The sequence below is a fragment of the Coenobita brevimanus genome, chromosome 101 (assembly GCF_032717465.1).
Source record: "Coenobita brevimanus isolate Jiangsu-jjx chromosome 101, ASM3271746v2, whole genome shotgun sequence".
In the NCBI taxonomy this organism is placed as follows: Eukaryota; Metazoa; Arthropoda; class Malacostraca; order Decapoda; family Coenobitidae; genus Coenobita; species Coenobita brevimanus.
Window position 1 is genome coordinate 59,345,538 of NC_137054.1, and position 13,768 is coordinate 59,359,305.

Here is a 13,768-nt window from a genome sequence, read left to right on the forward strand (position 1 = left end):
AAAATGAGAGCTGTTACCTTTTTTCAATCAACAGGCAAACCTTAGAGAGCACTTAAGTTAAGTCATGATACTGAACGAACCTCCTCCGACAGGAGGCATTCATAGCTTCCAGGACACTACATTCTGCGGAGTCTTGTAAACTGATGGGTTCTAGAATAAATCCCTCTGTTTGTGGGCCTAAGAAATGTACTGCTATCCTGTACCATGGGCCCTTCATACCCTCCTTCATACTACCTTATTCTTTACCCATACCTACCTACCCTTCATGGGTATCATGAATGAAAACAAACAGCTAAGCATCATCAAGTGCTGGGAGTGATACATATGAATCCTCTGGGTGGCCTTGCCACAGCTGATATCAGGAGGTGTTCACACAATGCAGGTGCACTTGCTGGTGAGTTCTCACTGATGGTAATTTTCTTCTACCAAGTAAACTGAAGTGCCAAACCCAGGGACTGTCTCAGCACAGGAACTATCTGACAGGAGACTACATTCCTAGGGCTCGCAAATAGTGGGTTTTATTTTAAAGCCCACCATTTTGTAAGTGGTATATCTGTTTTCAGTATTAAAGGACTGGATGGATGTGTTGGTTTAAAGTAGCCTGCCTCAACTGTACTGCATGAATATGTTTCATACTGGATATTCTATGTATTGTACTGTTAGTAAAAATGACCTTATTCAGCACATTACTGTATATCTCTGTAGTACATGGTAATTGGGTGGCAAGAGGCACCATTTTCAGTAAAAACCATGTACTAAAAATCATGTGCTATATGTATTACAGTATTGCTCTTGTGAGTGGTACCCTCTTTGTTTGTTTGTTTGTTTTTTTAACCATTTTTCAAGCATTTGTAAAATTACCGAGGGTGTTAAAGATGTCTAAGCACCTAGCAGTTGCTCCATCTTGCAATGAAAGGGCTTAGAAAACAAGAATAACTATTATTCCTGAGGTACAAAAAAAAAAATATATATATATATATATACCCCTCCTCACCAACTGATAAACCAAGGTAAAATTTATTTATTTTTTTTTTTTTACCTATGTACAGTAACTTTCCTCATCAACTGGTAAGTCAGTCTTTTCTTGCTTTCTTAGCACTTTCACTGCAAGGTAGAATGTTTGCTGGGTGCTTTGGCATAATTAACCCCTTCAGTGATGTAAGTAATGCCATGAGAAAAAAAAAAAAAAAAAAAATCTTGAAGAGCTGCCCACCCAAGTCATATCATACAAGCAAACACTGTTTACTTGATAACACTGGATCTAGCCCACTTTCATCCCTCAGACCATGCTTTACCGTATACACAGAAACTGTTTACTCGAGACAGAAAATGTTCACCCCCTATCCTGTACTAGGTGTACTGTGCACTGCAAAAGTGTGTATTACAAGGATGTAATATAATGCAATAAATTAATGACTCTATGTTCCTGTATTTTCTATATGAGCAGATGGATGAAACAGGAAGCTGATTATGCTATCATATGGGAGGTGCTGGTATGTTTTACCAAATAAAGCTTCCAACACTGGAGAATCCAATTTAAGACCAAAGTGTACCATCAAAGCTTGAAAAACTTGAAAATTGCTGAAATGCAGTGATTACTTTTTCATTCATTCATTGCCAGACGCCATGCATCCCAGACGGAGGTGGCCAAGGGCTTAGAGTTAATTGTTTTACAGGAGGGCACTAATCCTTCACCAGCCCCACTTGACATGTAGGGATGCCAACAGCATCTGGTGTTCCCAGGAGGTCACCCATCCAAGTACTTACAGAGATAAAACTGCAATTACAGTACCGAGAAAAATAAAAATAATGCTGGATATGAGGCTCTATTGCAATAACTATCACGACCACCTGTAAAATATGGTACAATACGTGCCACTCTGAGTGAAAAAAGGGATCCTTTTATGAAAAGAAGTGTGTATTGTATGTCTGCAAAAATTCAGGCATATATCATAATACTGATGAAATATTTCTATATACAAATACAAGCACTCATACACACAGATATACAGGTAATGATATGACAGATCTAGATTCTCGACTGAAATACATGAATGATGTAACAGGCTTGCAAAATCAATAAAAACTACAAACTAAAATAACCTTATAATACCCTGTTCATTAGTACTGTATAATGTATGAAGTAAGTATGATACAATAATATATATGATAATACTGGGATGAAACAGTGAAATACTAAACACTAGATACTGGCAGGTGTGGCATCATCTCAATCTTCAACTGACTTTTTTTTAAATTCTTATTTCTATTATGACACTTGTATTATTCAAAAGACTCAGCTCTCTATCACTGAGCAATGAAAAACTGAAAATAAACAGTGAAAAAAAATAAAAATTGTAATGCACTTTACAGAACAGCATACACCAAAAACTGAATAAATACTGTGACTGGATGAGTTCTTTCAGATTGCATGCCACAATCAGACTCAAGCAGTACTGTCAATCTTTGAGCTTATCTCACAGCTTAACAACTGGCCTGCTTATCAACTACTGCAGATACTTTATATTGGTACTGCATACTGGCTGTTTGTCCTGATGGGACATGGAAGGAAACAAGAACAAGCAACTGCAGTGACACACACTGTAGCTGCAAGAAATGATAAATGACTTAACTGTATAAGCAGCAACTGCTTTCAAATAAAGTTCAAACTGAATAACTTTTTTAAACAAAAATGGCTTCACAAAATACAGTACTTCAATTAACATATGTATGTTCAACTCACATCTCCATTATTTTCACAATACCAACATTAAATATATTATATCATACAAAGAAGTCTGAAGTGCTACTAATGTCTTTAATACAGTTCTGCTGTTGTTCACATCTGTTTGGCAGTCTATTCACCTATAACGTGACATTTTGTTCCCAACCTTGCATTGCTTTATATAAATTTCATATAATATAAAAAAAAGAATATGCCAAAGGAAATTATTTTAGCTTCATCTTTCCTTATCATCACCCCTAATGACTATCCTAAGCCTGTACTAACCCCTTCATATTGTCCTTCACCTTTTCATGCACAGTGATGAGTTTTTGACTGGATGAGTCTGTACCTAATGCACTTCAGGCAGGTGGAGGCCTGACTGGCTGTTAAGTGACTTTTTTTCATTCAAAATAGTTTATTCCAGGTTCTATGGCACAGATGGCTTGCATGTGGTGGCATAATGCACCCTGAATGGAGCAGCTGTGGCATCCACCCAGAAGCCAGATCTCCTCATTATTTCCCTGCAGCTCACTATGGAAAGGACCCTGGTCTGACCATGGTGAGGCACTGTTTACCAGAAGGGGACAACAAATCCCTATACAATGTGTGTACTGTACTATACCTGTATGACCACCCACAGAAGCAACTGTTTACATGTGGTTGATGGGTCTGATTGGCCAAACAGATGAGGGTTAAGCAAAAACAACAACAACAACAATATATGGTATGATTTGTCACAATGAAATTTCAGTAATTTTTTTACTCAAATCATGTCCATGTGCCAGTTTAAGGCCGCTTTCACACGAGGCTACCAGAGGCCGCCATTGGTGGCCGCCACTGGTGGCCCAGTGTGAAGGGGCCGGCAACTAGTGTGGCTGTATGAAAACTCCGATTTGAAAAAATGCTTTACAGCGAGTGGCAGCAACCGCCAGCGACGGACACCAGTTGCGCTAGTGAGCCACCACCGGGAGCTGGTTGCCAGCAGGGCAACCGCAGTGGCCTCGTATGAAAGGCTCCATTGAGAACTAGGGGAAGCAACTAATTGCGGCCACTGGTGGCCTCGTGTGAAAACGGCCTAAGAGGTATTTCTTATTATACAATTTGCATCACTATGTGTCTTTGGGAGGTAATTTTTGTTAAGCAAATTGCATCATTGTGCATGAAGAGGTTAAAAGTACCAGTCACTGATAAACACATTTAGGAACACTTACTGTACAATTACAGGCAACTGACACTACTATACACTGTTTGGTTGGTTGTATTTGGCTATCCTGGCATGCTAAAATGTAAAAATCATGAATGAATTTACTGTACTATGAAGTAGTGCCTCTCAATGACTTCATATAGATTTATCTGTGTTTATGCCCAAATCATGGTGCAGAAAATTTCAAGTATAACCAGCCCAAGAATGGCAGTGTGAGAGGTTCAGTTTTCTGCATTTGTACAATTACAAACAAATGAAGCTACTGCACACCCACTGTTTGTTGGTTGTGTTTGACTATTCTGGCATACAGTACTGGCATACTAGAATGTAGGATTTATAACTGAATTTCTTATGAACTGGTGCTTCTAAGGTGTTGATATATAAAAACGTTTGTATTTAAGTCCAGAAAATAATAGTAAGATATAAGTAGCACCTGCCAAAAGAGTGGGTGTGTGGTAGAGTTAGTTGTCTCCAATTGTATGTGCTTTGTCACACAGTTTCATTTTGTCACTTTAGAAATAAAAAAATAATAGCTCTAACTCAGCACTGTAATGGATACATCACCTGGAGATGTAATGTTTTGTCAACACTCAGTGAACAGCTGATCAGATATTTATATTAATATTCTTACATACCACTCAATTTCTGTCACTTTATAGCTAAAAAAAAATAATGACACACTTTGACTTGGGATAATGTTTTGTTTTTGTGTGGAATATTCCAGTTTTCAGCTGATAGTTATGTCCTGTTAAGCCTCTCATAAACAAAGCACGGGGCACCGAGAGTCACCATATATGGTTCATTTATAAGTACATGGACATATTTACAGTACTTGTGTATGGATTTTTATTAATGAATGGTAAATATCTATAAATATTCTTGACGTGGATAGACCAATTTGCTGCAAAGAGGTGCCAAAAACTTATTTTTCTACCCAGCTTGGGCCAATTATGGCTGACAAGTTCATCATGTCATCTGCCTTGTGGAATCCCAATGCATTCATGCAGTGACTGAAAATGCCATAGTCGGGCCATTTTGGGCAAGCATTTCACTTTCTTCTACTGTTACACTAACTAAAGTACCTAACCCTCAACTCATTGTGTAATGAACAAATCGCGCACTGGAAACACGTGTAACAGGCAAATAGACTGTGCTTTGAAACAAAATAAATATATTAATATAGGACAAAATAAAGATTTACTGCAAGATAACAAACTGCAATCAATAGATAATTGTGATGAAGAATGATGCTCAACGTGTGTTGGACAGTTTGTGGTTATTGCTGGGTGCTGATTGGAGCATACAAGGGCTCTCTCACACCAAGGAGGAAGGGACTGGTGGGGAGGAGGGGGAAAATAAAAGGGAAAAAATAGAAAATTACAAGGGTTGCTATATACATGAAGGAAATATATTAAACCTCTTCTGATTACCATAATCTACTCTTAAAAATAGATCATTTACATTCAGGAAAGCTCACCTAACAATGCTACTCAATTTGCAATCAATAAAAACTGCCAATCCACTGTATTAATCTGGGGGCTAAAATGTATATTTCAAGAGTATTCTGGCCTGCAGATCATGTCACACTATGGCAAATGCTGTGAAAATGTGGAGCAAACCTAGGTATCATGAGCCTACTGATGTCTGCACTGGTGGCTGGGCTGGGGGGAGGGGCTGTATAAAATGGTTTACCATGGCACACCAGGAAAATCAGTCCACATCAATCAGTCAATAAATATATGAATAAATATACTGTATGTATATAAATATATATATATATATATATATATATATATATATATATATATATATATATAAACACACACACACACACACACACACACACACACAGTAATCCCTCGGTTATCTAATGTACTAGAGCCACAGGCATGTCTGAGTAATGGATAATGGACTTCTTCCCTGGCCCCCTTTTGTACATAACCTAACTTTGAAAGCCAGTATAAAAGGTCACTAGAGTACACTGCACATTTGTTCCTGTTGTTTAACACTACTCTGTCTGGTCAAGCAGACCTATGAACCACAGCCAAGCAATTAACATGGTCAAGCAGACCCATCAACCACAGACAAGCAATCACCACCACAGGGGCATACCCTATAGTGACATGAAAACATGAAAAAAAATGGCTACACAAGAAAAATGCAATGGGCCCACAAAACATAATGGTAAAATGGAACAGAATGATGAAATAGAATAAAAATATGGTACAGTTCAGTAAGCTAGAATAAAATGAATGTCAACACTTACAAATCGACCATCCCACATCAATCTTACCCATGATCTCCCACTTCTCCAGAGTAAACACTACCCTCTTCCTTTTTCCTGGTGAAGGGGCCATTATCACACACCCTAGGAAGAGGCATGCAAGGAATTACAAGGCCTGATGCAGGTAGGAAACATAAAAGCTACCATGTCCACCACCATAACAACTGTTCTAGAAGAGCTCTTTACTACCCTGTCGCCATGGGGTAATTGTGACTGAGTGAAGGGGGGTCCCTAGTGGATGCTAGGTAAATTAACCAGCCAGACATGGCAGTGCCACTGGGGCTATTCCTGCCCATCCGTGCAGAAATTTTTTGCGTGACCAAATTTCCACCTGGATGCAAGCATTCTGTCCGGAAATAATGAGTAATGGTTTTGAACAGCCAGATCACAATGTTCAGATAATGGATTGTCCAGGTAAAGGCCATCCAGATAATCGAGAGATTACTGTATACAGTATAAATATATATATATATATATATATATATAGAGTACACTCGCATCCAGTACATGTTTGTCCAGTACTATTCTTGTCTAGTACAGTCGGTAAAAAAATTTAAAAAATTTATTCCTGTAGCACAGATTTATTGGGCTAGTATGGATCAGCCATGCAAATTGGGCAAATCCGAGGAGTTCTTCTCTAGTACTGATGTGCTGTAACCAGTACTACTACCAGTGCGCACGGGGGAAGATGGCCAACACTGAGAAACGTTTCCATAATACTGCTGCACCAGTCCAGCACGCCTTCCTCGTGACTTGTGATGTGTGCCAGTCAAGTTGCAGTATTGCACTTCCCCCTAATGATGAAGATGATGATGTGTCAGTGTGTGAATATGAGGGAGGATGAGGCAGAGAGGCTTCCTCAGGATCCTGAAGGCCCTCCTCTAGGGGGTCAGTAGGACCTCTTACAGCCTCGGAAACCCCTCCCCCTTCCTCCCCAAGCCCATCACCACTCACCTTAAAGGTTGGTAAAATCTTAGCGGTGTCAAAATGTAGTCAAGCTGAATTTTGGGAGGAATATTTCAAGGCCTGTCTGACATTATCCATTCTTCCCATAAGGTCTGTTGTTTGTCCAGTACAGATTTAGTCCAGTAAAGTAGTACTGTTTGACAAAAACACTGCACTGGATGTGAGGGTACTGTACGTATATATTTAGAAGAAGAGAAAATTGGAGATAAGCAGGTCACTGAACACAATTACTGTTTCACAAAACCTACAAAACAAATAAGATTACAGTAAACTACTATAACAGATGGATATATGGATACATATTTTTCATCACCCAATGTGTGGATTACCACTCTCGAAGCGACATGACGTATACAGTGTGTGTATATATATATATATATATATATACTGTATATATATATATATATATATATATATAATACTGTATATATATATATATATATATATATATATATATATATATATATATATATATATAATACTGTATATATATATATATATATATATGGTTTGAGTAACAAATTAAGTTTTTGTGTCTAAATTGCATAATGGATGAATGTAATTTATTATTTTGCCAATTATTATTTTTTTTTACTGGATAATATTTGCAACTTCTACAAAAACCATTAAATGAAAAAAAGATCTGAGCAGATTTCCATTATCTCTACTGTTAAATGAACACTTAATAAACAGATATTTACTGTATGTATACCACTATCCCATACAAATGATAATCCTGAAAAAAAAAAAAAAAAAAAAAAAAAAAATCACATCAATACTGTAATTAAAATTCATGTGTCCAATTCATTCACATAATTAATACAGTACATGTGCAAGGTTGATACAGTTCCAGGTAGCTAAGTAGACAGAATCACTATTAACCATCATTTCAAAGTGAAGGGGCAATAATGAACTCAAAGGAAAAAATGATTCTGTTTGGCCAAAAACTTGCTTTTCCTCTTATAGAGACTGTGACATTATTCACAGGTATCATGACATGGCACACATGATTTGTTAGGTTATTCTGCATCAGGGCAACATTTTAAAGTCTTATTCATATATGATAAATTGGTGCACTCTGGAGAGCTAAGAAGCACTACAAGTAACTCACTGGACAATTTATGCAAGTAAATACTGTTCAATACACATCATAATAAAGTAAAAATAATCCAGAACATACTTTTCATGTTTAAATAGGATGGAGAGATGAAATGCCCAGCTGTCTGAACTCTTCCAGGACTTATACCACAGACACAAATCACAGTCCATCACCTCTTTCTGGTGTCAGAATGACAACCACACTATTTATTGTACACCACAGAAAGTGGATGGTAAGGTTGTCACATTCCTATGCTAATGCTATAAAGGAAAGATTTTTAGTTCAAGGTTCCGGCTCTTTTATGAGTCTCTCATGATTCAAAGAGCATATGAGGCATTCCATGGAAATAGGGCCAACCAACCAACCAAAAATGACAAAATGGAACTGCAGATCCCACCATGTTCCCCTAGTCTAGATCAAATGTTTTTGCCCCAGAAGAAATGGATATTGGCCCTTTTAACATGTTAGAGTCCAGTGTCTGAACCCCCTGCAATCAGCCCTATTGCATTCAGATGTCCCGACAGACAGTGCTTCCATGGCGGAAGAAGACGGGCATTAGGCAAATGTCTCTGATTCAGTGAGTCATTACCTGGCCTGTAAGTATCATATCTGATGCATAATACCTGTCAGTTTTATGCATAATTTACATATACACTATAACAACTATAATGATAAACCCCAAATGGCACTTTTCTGTGGAAATATCACATTTATTGATTTTTTTAAAGGGGGGGAAAAAGATCACAGTTATGATATATCAATTGTCTTGTCATTTCACAGTCTTCAAAATGGGAGGGGTTCTGGCTTCGCAGTGTACAAAAATAGGTGATACTGTCCACATACCCCTATTTATTGCATTAAGGTAATTACCATGATTGTAAACACCAGAAAGTTTAGGAGTTATAATATGAAAGTCCATTAATCTGCTGATTTTATGGTGGGTTAACAAAGAAAATTGGAGTGGCCATTACAGAGCTATTAAATTTTCCATTTTTAAATGCTTTTTTCTCCAAACCTTATGGTTGGCTGGTCCTTCCTCCACAGAATGCCTCATATGTGGGTGGGAAACTTATTGGTCATCTCCATAATCTGTACAGGTGTTTTTTTTTTTAATGTGGTAGTACATACAGCTGCATTGCAAGTCAGCAGAGGTTACTTGCCATCAGGATCACTAGTGCATAATAATATTCCTATTGTTGGTGATATTGGGATTTTTAGCTCCCATCCCCACTGAGAGTCTACTCACCCTCTTATGATACCTTACAAAGAAAGAAAGTTATTCTTGGGGGAAAAAAAAAAAAAATGGATGAATGGTTGGGAAAGAAAATGGATGAATGGTGCCGGATATGCATATCATTTTTACAAAAACACATCACCAAAAAGACAGTTGCAAAAACCTTTAAGGATTGAATAGTTGATTCTTTTAACTCTGGAACTGTCTTCCTTAGTCTGTTTCCCTCTGCCCATGACCCTTGGTAATTTAAACACAAGGTGTCCAAACATCTTGAAATGAATGTACCTTGAGTCTGCTTCTCTCCCAAGTTTTTCTTGGAAAAACAACATTTTGGCTTCTAGCTTTTGGTTATTTATCAGCACAAAAAATATAAAAGTTATTGTGAATTAACCACAGTAAGCTTATCAGATTTCGTACAGAAGTATACAGTGCTCCCTCTTGTAATGTGGTACTGAGCTACACGGATTTGTACTTATGCGGTTACCTACGGTGTGGCAAAAAAATATATACCACGGTCACAAACAGATATACCGCAGCGAGTCGTCGGATGTCGGAGCTCTCAAACAGCCCACCGAAAGTCAAGTGTTGCCCGTGATGATGTCAGGTGAGTGGTGCACTGTGATTGGTTGAATGACATCACATCCAAATATACCCCTACTGGCCACTGAGGGCGTTTTTAAGTGGTCTCCCGTCTTGCGCCCACATCTGAGGAAGCTACTCCCATGGTACAGCGCATTGCTACCTCAGTCAGAGCCAGTCAGGTTAGTGACCTAAACTTTTTTTTTTTTTATTAAGTAAAACTCCATAATTGCTGAACTCATAATTAATTACTTCACTAATTAGTGATTTCTTCCTAAAAAAAAAAATAGTCGGAAAAATACAGAAAATAAACTGGAGGAATACGAAATTAATTGGTAAGGTCTTTCTCCTGAAAGTCACGCATACATTTAGTGCTCATTTTTTTTTTCGTTTTTGTGTGTACAGTATATGTGAAAGAGAGTGTATTAATGCAAACAATAATGTATTCCATTAACCCTCTAATAACCCCTGCCATTGAACAAGCCTTTACAGTACCGATGTCAGTGATGTCGAGTTAGTGCGAGCTACAAAACACTGAACAATTATGGGAAGGGAACAGAGGTCACTGGTATGTTTCCATGACTACGCTACCATCCCAAGCAGTCAGGTGGTCACTTAATCTCAGATGTTTTCGTCCATATGGCACGTGCACTGTAATTTTATTCTTCTGCTTAATTCTTCTGTGAATCATTGCAAATCACAAGATGGGTTTAGGAAGCTAAAAAAACACATTGCTAGGCATGCCAGACAATTCTCTTCACATCTTTAAGAAAAAAAAATTGATTTTAGAACTCGTAAAAAATAGCTCCGGGTCAGCCAGCGATGCATTTAAATTTCTGAATCCATGGCCATTGAAAGGTTAAGACATTAAGCCATACCTATGATTGTTTGTTTCTGGCGCAATGGAAGAAACTTACTCTACATACTCCAAAATGGATTTTGTTTCCCAATTTTCCCAATTGTAGATTAAGTTAGGTTTGGTTAAATTATTAGGTAGTTAAGCTGGGTAGGTGGGGGTGCCCATCATCCACCCACTTAGTGTAGCGGTATTCTGTTTTTAGGGTAGCTCTACATTCAGTGGCAAGCCAAATAATTTCCTGTAAACCAGGAAATCATTGACAGCACTGGGTGGTAACCTTATAACTAACCAACATGTATTCCCTACGTGACAACAAGTGGGCTGGCGGAGTGTCAGTGCCCCACCCCAGAAAACAACTAACTAAAAATATGAACAAGATGCCTCAGACCAGGACTGACCAACAGGTGACAACTAAGGACCGAACAAAGGACATGGTATGGATTGTGACATGGAATGTAAGGGGTGGAAATGATGAGGTGAGAGAGAGAGAATGTCCAGGAGCTTGAGGGTGCCAAACTGGATGTATGTGGATTAACTGAAACTAACTGGTGAGGTGAGAGTGCAAGAGAATGGGAGTAAGGATGGGGTATATGCGTGGGAGTGGGTGAGAATGAGAGGGCAAAAGGAGGAATGTGTATTGTTGTGTGCAAGAAATGGAGGGAGAATATAAGAGAGTATGGATCAGTTGGCTCAAGGATTCTGTGGGTAAGACTGCAAGTTGGACTACAAATGTGGGCAATTGTGTGTGTGTATACGCCAACGTAAGATCGTGCAAGCAAAGTGAAAGAATAGTTCTGGACAAATGTGGAACTGTGCATGGAAAAGTCTGAAAGGAATGAGAGAGTGTTTATGATTGGAGATATGAATGGAAAAGGAGGGAATGTGAAAATGGATGGAGTAGTTGGTGTCGGGTGTGCCTGCAGAAGTGGATGAGAATGGCAGTGCTCTAGTGGGCATTTGTGCTAAGAGGGGATTGGTGATAGCCAATACCCTCTTCAGACAAAAAATGACCCACAGGTATATGTGGCAAGTGATGAGAGGGGTGGGTGGTGAACTGTATGAATGGAAGGCAATGATTGATTATGCGTAAGTGGATGACAGAACGAGAAGATGTGTAGTGGATGTAAGAGTATTTAGAGGTTGGAGGAGTGGACTTTCTGACCACCACTTGGTGGTGGTGAAAGTAAAGGTTCAAATGAAATGGAGGAATAGAAGAAGGAATGGACAGGAGGTAGTAGTTCATCCAAGGAGGGTGGAAAGGTTACAAGAGGATGGAAATAATGCAGAATATAAGAGAGAAGTGGAGGAGCAATTAGGTAAAAATGATTTGGAGCAGATGGGGGATATGGAAGGTGTGTGCAGGATATTCACAGTAGAAATCTGTGCAACATGTGAGGTGGTGTGTGGGATGAAGAGAAGATGAAAGGGAGTGCAAGGAACAGCATGGTGGAATGAAGAAGTGAGACAGGCTGTGGCACAAAAGAAGAAAGCATATAGTGTATGGATGAGAAACAGGGGTGTGGTGGAAGTTGAGGGACAGAAGAGGGAGTTATATGCACAGAGGGGCAGAGGAGTGAAAAGATTAGTAAGATAGAGTAAGAAAAGTGTGGATGAGGAATCTGGAAGGAATTTGAGTGTAAAGTGGAGGGAATGTAAGAAAATGTTCTGGAAAGAGGTAAAGAGAGTTAGATAGGGTGTTAAAGAAGTTAGTCTTAGAGTGAAATATAAAAGTGGTAGATTATTAGTGGAGAAGGGAGAAATAGTAAGCAGAAGGAGAGAACACTTTAAGGAATTGTAGAACATAGAGAATGAAAGTAATGCGAGTATAAGTGGCTGGGGAATGGCTGGGAGAAGGAAGGAGGTGAGAAGACAGGGAGAAATCAGTAGAATGGAAGTCGTGGAAGCAATGAAGAAAGTTAAAATGGGGAAAGCCCCAGGAACTGATGTAGTGTGTGGTGAAATGCTGAAGCATGGGGGAGAGATGGTAGTAGAATGAATGTGGAAGATGTGCAGATTGGCCTGGGAGGAAGATAATGTCCTGGGTGTTGGAAGTCAGGTATAATTATTCCTCTGTACAGTGGAAAAGGGGAAAAAGAAATGTGTGGTTAACAGAGGGGTATTTGTCTTCCTAGTGTAATATGAAAAGTATATGGTAGGATACTTATTGACAGAGTTAGGGAAATAACAGAGGAATCAGTTGGAGAAGAACAGGGAGGTTTTAGGATGGGAAGAGGTTGTGTAGATGATATTCATTCTTAGGTCTTAGTGGAAATGTTTCTAGAGAGGGGAAAGAAGTTGTATCTGGCCTTCATGGATTTGGAGAAAGCATATGACAGGGTGGATAAACAAGGATTGTGGAAAGTATTAAGAATATATGGAGTAGATGGCAAGTTGTTGAATGCTGTGAAGAGTATGTATGACGGTGCTAAGGCTGCAGTGTGTGTGGATAGTGAACCGAGTGAATTTTTCTATTTGCAGGTTGGATTGAAAGAGGGATGTGTCATGTCTCCATGGTTGTTCAATCTTATATGGCTGGGGTTATAAATAGATACAAGGTAGGGCAGTGGATGTTGGAGTGGCCCTAATGAGAGAGGGCAGTGTTTGGATACTCCCTGTACTGTTGTTTGCAAATGATACTATTGTTAAGTGAAAGCGAAGGGGAGCTGCAAGGCTTGGTGGATGAGTTTGGGAGAGTGTGTAAGAAACGGAATCTAAAGGTGAATGTTGGGAAGAGTAAAGTTATGGTCTTTGAGAGAAGTGAAGTCACTGAATGTACAGTGACACTGGACAAGAAGGTAATGGAAAATGTGAGTGCGTT